This window comes from Pseudoliparis swirei, chromosome 3 (genome assembly GCF_029220125.1).
Source record: "Pseudoliparis swirei isolate HS2019 ecotype Mariana Trench chromosome 3, NWPU_hadal_v1, whole genome shotgun sequence".
NCBI lineage: Eukaryota > Metazoa > Chordata > Actinopteri > Perciformes > Liparidae > Pseudoliparis > Pseudoliparis swirei.
The window spans coordinates 1,124,104-1,134,103 of record NC_079390.1 but is presented as its reverse complement, the minus strand read 5'-3'; the positions used below and the strand labels follow the sequence as shown (position 1 = coordinate 1,134,103).

The 10,000-nt window shown below is 39.6% G+C and overlaps 2 protein-coding genes and 1 long non-coding RNA gene across 4 annotated transcripts in view; 1 reads left to right on the top strand and 2 right to left on the bottom strand.

The window, feature by feature from the left end:
• LOC130191540 (glucocorticoid receptor-like) overlaps positions 1-3,611 on the top strand; it is a gene marked incomplete at its 5' end in the record, with an annotated part of 58,568 nt that extends 54,957 nt beyond the window's left edge. Inside the window, one exon of the mRNA XM_056411171.1 lies at positions 1-3,611. This exon is cut by the window's left edge and continues 519 nt beyond it.
• Positions 3,612-5,458: 1,847 nt separating this feature from the next.
• On the bottom strand, positions 5,459-7,967 carry LOC130190108 (uncharacterized). 2 transcript variants are annotated; one of them, XR_008830906.1, is made up of 4 exons: positions 7,788-7,967; positions 6,535-6,714; positions 6,342-6,380; positions 5,459-5,635 (listed from the first exon to the last, which is right to left on the bottom strand). It is a non-coding gene; the product is annotated as an uncharacterized LOC130190108 (long non-coding RNA). The 2 variants fall into 2 exon arrangements; XR_008830909.1 differs by lacking the exon at positions 7,788-7,967 and adding an exon at positions 6,853-7,124.
• Positions 7,968-9,677: 1,710 nt separating this feature from the next.
• The window catches only part of LOC130188896 (rho GTPase-activating protein 26-like), a 35,229-nt gene continuing 34,906 nt past the window's right edge, over positions 9,678-10,000 (bottom strand). The window contains exon 23 of the mRNA XM_056407453.1: positions 9,678-10,000. This exon is cut by the window's right edge and continues 1,736 nt beyond it. The gene's annotated coding sequence lies outside the window, so the exon portion shown is untranslated.

The following is a 10,000-nucleotide window of genomic DNA, read 5'->3' as shown; positions in this document are numbered from 1 at the left end:
CTTCTCCTCTTCTCATCTCCTCCTCTACTCCCATTCTTCTTCTTCTTTTTATTCTCTTCCTTCTTCTTCTCTTCCTTCTTGTTCTTCTTCTCTTTCTCTTTCTCCTCCTCTTCTCCTCTCCTCCTCTTCTCATCTCCCCCTCTACTCCCATTCTTCTTCTTCTTTTTCTTCTCTTCCTTCTTCTTCTCTTCCTTCTTGTTCTTCTTCTTGTTCTTCTTCTCTTTCTCTTTCTCCTCCTCTTCTCCTCTCCTCCTCTTCTCATCTCCCCCTCTACTCCCATTCTTCTTCTTCTTCTTTTTCTTCTTTTTCTTCTCTTCCTTCTTCTTCTCTTCCTTCTTGTTCTTGTTCTTCTTCTCTTTCTCCTCCTCGTCTCCTCATCTCCTCTTCTCATCTCCCCCTCTACTCCCATTCTTCTTCTTCTTCTTTTTCTTCTCTTCCTTCTTCTTCTCTTCCTTCTTGTTCTTCTTTTTGTTCTAGTTCTTCTTCTCCTCCTCCTCCTCCTCCTCCTCCTCCTCCTCCTCCTCCTTCTTCTCGAGGACAAACATGTTTTTAGCTGTGAATCGGTTTTCATTTCTCAAATGATGTGAATCAGATTTATAGACACGACCGCCGGGAGAAAAACAACAGCTGTTGGGGAATATTCATTTAGGTCACGCGCACACACACACACACACACACACACACACACACACACACACACACACACACACACACACACACACACACACACACACACACACACACACACACACACACACATTCACTTCATACAATGTTTACACAGGATTCTGACAAGGGAAACAAACAGTGCCTTCAGCTTGTAAAGCTCCTCATAGCACCTCCTCTAAACTCGGCTAGATTTTATTTTGCATATGAAACAACTTCACAAACATATTTGTAATGGTTTTTTTCCATGCTGGCTATTTCTTCTTTTTGGGTGTTTTTTATCGTCTGCTCTGTTCCCCAGACGTGTACGATGGTGCAGCTTCAATATTAGTATGAAATATTTAGATCATGAAACAAGTTTGAGAATCACATAAAAACAAACGAGTACAAATGTAAATATTTAAGTTCAACACATTTCACCTGCATAATATATATATATAATATATAAATATAAATAATATATATATATAATATATATATATATTTAATATATATATATAATATTTATTATATATATATTATATATATATATATTTTATATATGTATATAAATATTAATACTTCACCAGCTGCAGCCGCTCTGGTGCTACGTAGACGCCACTGGAATCACACATATCTGATGTAGACTGACTGGCTTAAATATTATGATTAATGAGGAATAATTAATGATTTTATTTTGTTTCAAGATCTTTGCAATTTATTCCGATGCGATCGAACATGTTTTGGTTTAATAACTAAGACATGAAGTTCTGTGAGATAGTAAACAGACACAAATTATTCAAGTTCAAACCGTCCTCATTTAGTTAAAGCTCTCAGACAACTTTCTAGACATTACAGTAAAGTCAAATAGAAATACTAATTATTTGAATTCTCAACCCTCTAAAAAGCGCATTTACTGACTTTTATTTTCCAGACATAATTAAAAAAAATATATATATATATAATTTGTGACCAAAGCATTGTGTTTCACTCAAAATACCCTTTAAATTAAACATCACGTCGACTTGTTTGCACACACACACACACAGTGGCTTATTAAGTTGGCTGACTTGTTAATTATATTATATACATGTATATCTATGTATATTTGTTTTGTATATGAGATATAAATATAGAGACGCCCATATTCTGTGGAACCGAACTGAAAGTTTTAACGATTCTGAAAGAAGTTTGGTTGAAAATAATTTGTGAATCAAAGCTCAGGCGATGACATCATCACTCTGATGTGTTCAAGCGATGACATCATCACTCTGATTCAGGCTGTGAGTGACATCATCACTCTGATGTCGCTCAGGCGATGACATCATCACTCTGATGTGTTCAGGCGATGACATCATCACTCTGATGTGTTCAGGCGATGACATCATCACTCTGATGTGTTTAGGTGATGACGTCATCACTCTGATGTGTTCCACTAGTGCCAAACGGTTTTTAAAGGTGTTTTCCTGGAGATGTGAAAGAGTTCCCTGTTTTATTTTGTAAAAAGAACCAGGTAGAACCAGGTAGAACCAGGTCGAGTCTCCTGAGATGTTCAGAGTCACAGCTTCACCAGCGGGACGGATGGATTGTTGAGAGGCACAAACTATTTTATGAATGGATCTCTCCTGGTGGTCAGCGCTGGGACATTTATAATGCAACACGCGTGTGTACTTTATTAAAAAGCTTATGTAATTATGTAAAGACCAAAACACATTAACAGGGCAGCCCCCCCCCCGCATCCTGCCCCACACACCTTCTCAGCTGTTTACCCTGAACCTCGTCCACGCCGCTCGCCTCTGATTGGCCGTGGAGGAGACCAGGTGGTCTGGTTGCCGTGGAAACTGGTCATTTTGCAGCACGGCGGTCCTCCACTCGACCGTCAGACGAACGATGCGCCGACGTAAACGCCGCGGCCGGCGCGCCTCTCGGTCCCGCGGGAGATCCGATTTATTTCGCTGATTTATTTTCGTTGCAGTATTTCAAACATTTGTTTCCAGGTGGCCTCAGAAACCAGCTTCACCGCGCAGGTGTAACCGTGCCACGCTCGCTCTCAAGGGCCACAGGTGTACAGAGCGGCCGACATATCCAGTGCAACGTAAACAGCGTCTACTATTACTATCACATATTTTTACACGGACGTAAACCTCGACACCGTTTGTTCCTCCTTCAGCGACATGGAGACGGAGAGCCAGAGACCCGAGGAACCTCAACAGAGAGCAGTGCTTTGGAGATTGATCTATTGGAAACAATTAACAAATCTCTCTCTCTATATATATATATATATAAAATGAAATGGGAAAAACAATTTCTTTTTTCCTTCTCTGCGATTTCTGAATAAATCCGCTTGATCCACTTTGATATGAATAATTTTACCCAAATCATTTTTGTGTGTACATTTGAGTCGAGAAAGTAAATATATATTCCGCCCCGTCGGTAAAGCTAGACGTGTTGAACATGTCCGTCTTGTGAAGCTGATGTAAATTCTACGAGCCAATGGGAACGTCACGATGAACGCTCGCTGTTAAAGTTATGAGGAAGGAGGAGGAGGAGTTACAGAAGAGTGATCAAAGCAGAAGAGAAAAAAAGGTTACATTTTAAGTCCCACTTATGATCCGACTTCTTAGACTTCATCTTTTGTAAATGTCCTTTTGGATCCCGTGTTTATTGCTTGTGAAGATTTTACTGGTCACTTTAAAATGGAAAACGTAACAACAACAACAACAACACATGGTTGACCCTCCTGTGTGACCGTGTATCTCCCAGCGCTGATGGAACTGCACTCCCCTCAAACTGGTTGATCAAATCTATTTTGCCTAAAATACATGTATTCTCTCCCGATGTCGGCCTGCTCCCGGTACATGTGGCTCTGGCTTTCATTGGTCTGTTCTGTTCGTGTTTCAGTTGTAATTGTAATCCGATGTAAAAAAACAAGCAAAAAATATAAAATATGTTTGTAAAAAAAACAATAGTTTGTTTTCTGTGGTCCGTGTCGGTGTTTACTAAACGCTGAAGTAAGTTATCCGTGTTGTTCTTCGACATCGTGTCGGGGATGATGTCATCGCTGGTTGGGTTCGACACGATGTCATCGCTGGTCAGTGTCGACATGATGATGTCATCGCTGGTCGGTGTCGACATGATGATGTCATCGCTGGTCGGTGTCGACATGATGATGTCATCGCTGGTCGGCGTCGGCATGATGATGTCATCGCTGGTTGTCGTCGACATGATGATGTCATCGCTGGTTGGTGTCGACATGATGATGTCATCGCTGGTCAGTGTCGACATGATGATGTCATCGCTGGTTGGCGTCGACATGATGATGTCATCGCTGGTTGTCGTCGACATGATGATGTCATCGCTGGTTGGCGTCGACATGATGATGTCATCGCTGGTTGTCGTCGACATGATGAGGTCATCGCTGGTTGGTGTCGACATGATGTCATCGCTGGTCAGTGTCGACATGATGTCATCGCTGGTTGGCGTCGACATGATTATGTCATCTCTGGGTGGCCGTGATCAACATGATGATGGTTGGCCCCCTCCTCTCTCCTCATCTTTCCTTGACCCCGTGACCTTTCCCACCGGAGGTCAAGGAACAGTGATTAGGAATCAGACGTTAGGATGTATTTAGTTAATTATTCGAACGCAAACCAACAAACTAAACCATCAACATGCATAAAATACTCTCGGCAGTTAAATGTAGACGTAAAATGTAAAATATTTTAGTTTTACTCGAGCCCCCCCGGTTTAAAGACGGTACTGCTCTAGTGGGCTTTTTAAATTATTTGTGGGGGTTAAAAGGTCACTGTAGATGCTGTTGAGGGTTATTCAACACAGGAAACCTTGAAATGTGCGTGAACACATATTCAGAGACTTATTATAAATAACCAGAAGCAGCTGAACATTAATCTTTAATATTTATTCCTGCACAATTCACCAAAACATCTGAAATCATATTTAAGGCTGCACTGTAAGAAAAAAACCCGTAAAAAGAAGGTCAAATGAGTGGCAGCTACGGCTGCCAAACAAAAACCGTAAATTTAAGGTAAAATACCTTACTTCAAATAAAGGACGAAAACCATAAATTTACAGTAATTTTCATTAAAGATTTTGCAGTGAAATTACTGTTTTTTTACAGATTTTTCCTGTAATATTACAATCAAACACCTTAATTAAAGTGATATTTCTATAGGTTCTGCAGTGAAATACTGTTATTTTACAGATTTTTCCTATATTATTACAGTCAAATACCTTCAATAAAGTGATATTTCTAAAGGTTTTGCAGTGAAATACTGTAATTTTACAGAATTTGCCTATATTATTAGTCAAATACCTTCAATAAAGTGATATTTCTAAAGCTTCTGCAGTGAAATACTGTAATTTTAGATTTTTGCCTATATTATTAGTCAAATACCTTCAATAAAGTGATATTTCTAAAGGTTTTGCAGTGAAATACTGTAATTCTACAGATTTTTCCTATATTATTACAGTCAAATACCTTCAATAAAGTGATATTTCTAAAGCTTCTGCAGTGAAATACTGTAATTTTACAGATTTTTCCTATATTATTACAATTAAACACCTTCGATAAAGTGATATTTCTAAAGGTTTTGCAGTGAAATTCTGTGATTTTACAGATTTCTCCTGTATTATTACAATCAAACACCTTCAATAAAGTGTTCAATTATTATGAAATATAAGCTTTTGAGATTACTGTGAAAAATCTAAATACATTTAAACATCTACAAAACTTCCAATGTTTCAATTTAACTAGGGGTTAGAAACTTAATTACAAAGAAAGTACACACCAATATTGATTTTAAAACATTTTATTTAATGTACATTTTCAAAATCAACCAATTATTCACCATCAGTTGATAAGTCAAAGCAAAACATACCGCAAAAGGTCCATAAATATTTACCAGAAGTGACAGTGCAGATAAAGAACAATCTTCCTAATTTCCAGTAATCAGCCAGATCCTCGGTGCATCTGGGGAAAAAAGAGAAGGACAAACAAATTCACTGGAAAGTCCTTAGAAAGTTAGCTTTGTTTTCTTACCATTCCTTTAAACAAGCTTAAACAAACTATTTTGAAATTGTCTGTACCAACAGTTGCCGTTATGAAACATCCTGTCAATCTGAACACAGTCAGCTTTTAGAATGATAGTAATTAAATGTTTACCTATTTAAAGATGCACCTAGTGCATGTCTTAGCACTTCCATCAGAAACACATTTCAATAACTTCATGAGTCACAAACCATAGCAACAGCAAGCCTGTCCAAGCCGTGTTCATCACGATTTAGTGCCCTCTTGAAACACCTTTTCTTAATTTGCAGCGCTTTTCTGTACCGTGTTGTGTCGCCTGAATTTGCAGCGCTTTTTCTAAATGCTGCACATGTGCTGTCAATTTGATGAAGTTGTTTTCTTAATTTGCTTGTGTTTTGTCTATTAGCATGTTTTATTAAGTTGCAGTGCCCTGACCTCTCAGGGCCACCGTACAACTCAAAAGAAGGAAGGTCGAAGGAAAAGCTCCCCAGTTTTTTATGGCCAGTGGGGGAAATGTCTTAAAAAAGTGCTTTGCTAAGATCATTAAAGTACTTAAGAAATAATATCTAATATTAATCACGATGTAAGGTTTAGCAATAGTGGTTCAAATGGACTAATATCTTTTATATATGCTGCAGTGGATACTTACGAGTGATGGACTTTGGGTGTTTTCCCGTCAATGCTTGATCTGAAAAATGTAAGCAAGTTTTGCACAATTAGTTATTATCAGTGTTGAAAAGGGTAATGTGAAAATGAATCAGAAAAAAAACTGCCACCACATATTTTAGTTTGAGTTGTGCTGGCACCCATCATTTGCTAGACTGAACTACATCACCGCTTACCTCAATTTAGCCTCGACAAGACTGGTGTCCGAATCATTGGGTCCAGACTGAAGACAGGTGGGGACAGAATCTCATGCCGACATGATGTCCAGGAAACTGGAACTTAAGGCAGGCGTAGTCATCATTACTGCTTGAAGACTCACAGGTCAACCGGTTGTCTGTGGGCTGACATGATTCTCTCTACAGCCAGAAAAGACAAAATAGAAAAGATTAACAATAATAATATAACTTTAAATAGCATTTACAACATAAAAGTGGTTCTAACAATAACGATGTATTCTGTTGTTAAATTAAGACACTGAACTTAAAACAACTTACTTCCGTTTATCCTTGACAACTTGTATCCGATCATGGGTAACTAAATGTTCTACTTCTTAATGACATAAATGTAAACATTGACTCAAAGGACACTCTTTGGTGACGTCCTCATCTGATAATGTGGACAGTAAATTAAGATTTGATCATGAAACCATCCCCTCACTGGACAGCTCACGGAGCTTCTGAGGAGCTGTGAGCTGTCATGTCCCGCCACAGCGCAGTTATACGCGTCATGTCAACAACAGTCACGTGAACAGAGTCCCGACCACATCAACAGCATCAAGTTAAGAGCGTCACGTCAACAGCATCACGTTAAGAGCGTCACGTGAACAGAGTCCCGACAGCATATGACACAGCGCAGTTTATAGCGGTCACGTGAACAGAGTCCCGACGTCACGTGAACAGACCTGTACAATAACGTGTCTGGTCACGTGACTGTCCGGACTGACCGCTCCGGTATATGTGAGCTTGTCTATACATGTCTGCTTGGAACCAGTTTCAAAGCACTTCAATAAAATCGTGGTTATTAGATGAAGTGTGTAGCACGTGACCCCTCAGGTGTCTTAACCCACCTGCCACTAATGAACCTATAACACGAGCGTTAGCTAAACATTACCTGGGCTAACATGTGTAAAGTAAGCTAATGTTGGCTCTTTCAACACAGAAACCGACAACCTACGTTACATCGACGATGTTAAAGAAACGTGAACACACTTCACACTTAACAGATAGCCAAGTTAACTTACTCTTGATGTCCAAGGCGACACAGAACTGAAGAAAACCATGCCTCGAATTCAAAAGTAGCTACCCGCTAGCTCACATGAGGCTAGCTCAACCCCTCATGGGAGAGCCGAGTAGAAACCTCAAAGTGTCACTAACGTTGCCCGTTCAATACAACGTTACTCTCTGAAATTAAATTAAGTTGGCATTCTTACCTCAAGAAGAGCTGTCATGTCAGGAGGCTGTCGTTCCCTCTGTGGCGTTTCCTTTGTCACTGAAGCAGGAGAGCAGCGCGCCGCTCAAACTGCGGAGAAGAGGCGCGAAACCGGGTTCAACAGTTCAATCTGCTTTTTGTGTTGATTGCTGTGATCAGACTGATCACTGACACCTGGCCTGTCCTTTGAACTCTCTCTCTCTCTCTCTCTGTTGGACGGGCTGTCTGTCTGTCTCTGTCTGTGCTGTTTGCTTCTCTAGTAACTAGATTCTTAGAAGAATACAATACAATACAATAAAATAGCAGGACAGGACATATTACATTTAAGAAGTTAAATAATAAAGGAAATTTAAAAAGTAATAAAAATGAAAGTAAATACAGTGTATCTAAGTGTATATAAAGTGAAAGCGGTGCAATGTTCATTGATGTTGTTCAATTTGAGGAGGATCTGGCCAGAGGTGATTCATTGTAAAGTCTAATAGTTGCCAGGAATGTTCTCCTGTAACTGGAAGGTTCTCCTGTATCTGGAAGGTTCTCCTGTTTCTAGAAGGTTCTCCTGAATCTGGAATGTTCTCCTGTAACTGGAAAGTTATCCTGTATCAGGAATGTTCTCATGTCTCAGGAATGTCCTCCTGTATTAGGAAGGTTCTCCTGTATCATGAATGTTCTCCTCTATCAGGAATGTTCTCCGGTCTGTCCTTGTGAAGCAGAGCTAAAGCAGTCTGTTGGAGAACGTGCTCTGTCCCTGCAGTAGGTGGTGGAGAGGGTGGTCCGGTTCTCCAATATGGACAAACATTTCTTCATGTCCTCCTCTCCACCTGTTCCGGGTAGTCCTCTTTGCAGCCAATGATGGAGCCGGCCTTCCACACCAGTTTAGTGAGTCGGTTGGTTTTCTCCAGTTACAATGCTGCTCCCCCAGCAGACTACGGAGAAGTTCAGAGCACTGGTCCAACAGCCTGGTAGAACATCACCAACATCTCAGAGCACTGGTCCAACAGACTGGAAGGACATCTCCAACATCTCAGAGCACTGGTCCAACAGACTGGTAGAACATCATAATTGAGATTTGTCATATTACAAACATTTGAGGACTTGTGAACCTTTGAAGGAGTGCATTTTTTGTTCTTCTCGGTTTTAAACCGCTGCCAAGCAGGGATGCTAAGTGCTAGATATTGCCAGCCTACATGGTTGGGTCCCATTTGGGAGTGGCTACAACCTGGTAAAGAAAGCTAAGCTATGACATGTTTCGACAAAGAAGCTAATAACAGCCCAAACTCTTAACAGTATCTCTGATTTGCACAGCCACACACCCTCTTCAAGTCCTGGATTTCAGACAGACAATTAACTCTTGTGGGTGTTTTGGGGGAAATGTCACCCCATCACCTCATTGTAGGCCTTGTCCTGAGTGTCTGTGTTCAATCTTGGATATCCAGGACTAATATTTAGGAGATTATGACCATTTTTGCACTTGTCAAAAAATATGCGAATATAAGAGAATTCGGCCCAATTTGACCCGTTGGACCTTTTTTTGAGGCCCTTAACTCAGAGCTATCGGTCCAAAACTCTAGGGTATTCATATTAAGATGTTCCTCTTTGAATCTGAAGAGGATCCACATATCTAAGTTGGTTGAAAGTAGGACAAATTAACTAAAAGTTTGGTTTTAAGGATTTTCCTCTTGTAAAGATTCTAGAGGCGATTTCACCCCATGATGTCAATGTATTATATTTAGGTAAATATAATATGTAAGATTAATTTTAAAAGACAATTAGGAGGTTAAGGGTCAGTTGGCAGAGCTGTGTGTGTGTGTGTGTGTGTGTGTGTGTGTGTGTGTGTGTGTGTATGTGTGTGTGTGTGTGTATGCATGTGTGTGTTTAAAAAGATGTTAGTGTGTCAGAATTTCTTTTAATTTATTTATTATCAGTTCTGATTACAAATATTGGACTCTGGACAAATAACAGCAAATACTCATGGTCGCCCTATGCTCCTCTAAAGAACAAGTATCAAAACTTATCATTATTTCTTCTACTTTGTACTCTTGAAAAAACTGCAATATGTAGATGTTTAATGAAATGAAAGAAGTTAGCTAAATTTAGATTTAGAATTACAGAGTTTGAATGTAAAAGTACATGTTAATATAAATATAATATGATCTACCTTAAAATTACAAAGAAAATCGTTAAATTGTTAGTATGGAAATAAACCTTCATATAAGG